Raw genomic sequence first — 644 nt, forward strand, 5'->3', positions numbered from 1 at the left:
CCCCTCCCACCTACCTCCCCATCCCATCCCCCAGGGTCATCCCAGTGCACCAGCCGTGAGCACCCTGTCTCATGCATCGAACCTGGACCTGTGATCCACTTCACATATGATAATATACATGTTTCAACGCTACCCTCTCAAATCATCCCACCCTTGCCTTCTCCCACAGAGTCCAAAAAAACTGTTCTTTACATCTGTGTCTTTTTTGCTGTCTCATATATAGGGTCATTGTTACCCTCTTTCTAAATTCCATATTCATGCGTTAGTATACTGTACTGGTATTTTTCTTTCTTACTTCACTCGTATAATAGGCTCCAGTTTCATCCACCTCATTAGAACTGATTCAAATGCATTCTTTTTAATGGCTGAGTAGTATTCTATTGTGTATACGTATCACAGCTTTCTCATTCATTCATCTGCTGATGGACATCTAGGTTGCTTCCATGTCCTGGCTATTGTAAACAGTGCTGCGACGAACATTGCAGTACACGTGTCTCTTTCAATTCTGGTTTCCTCGGTGTGTATGCCCAGCAGAGGAATTTCTGGGTCATATGGCAGTTCTATTTCCAGTTTTTAAAGGAATCTCCACACTGTTCTTCATAGTGGCTGTACTAGTTTGTATTCCCACCAACACTGTAAGAGGC

This window comes from Bison bison, unplaced genomic scaffold, assembly GCF_000754665.1.
Source record: "Bison bison bison isolate TAMUID 2011002044 unplaced genomic scaffold, Bison_UMD1.0 scf7180017864535, whole genome shotgun sequence".
In the NCBI taxonomy this organism is placed as follows: Eukaryota; Metazoa; Chordata; class Mammalia; order Artiodactyla; family Bovidae; genus Bison; species Bison bison.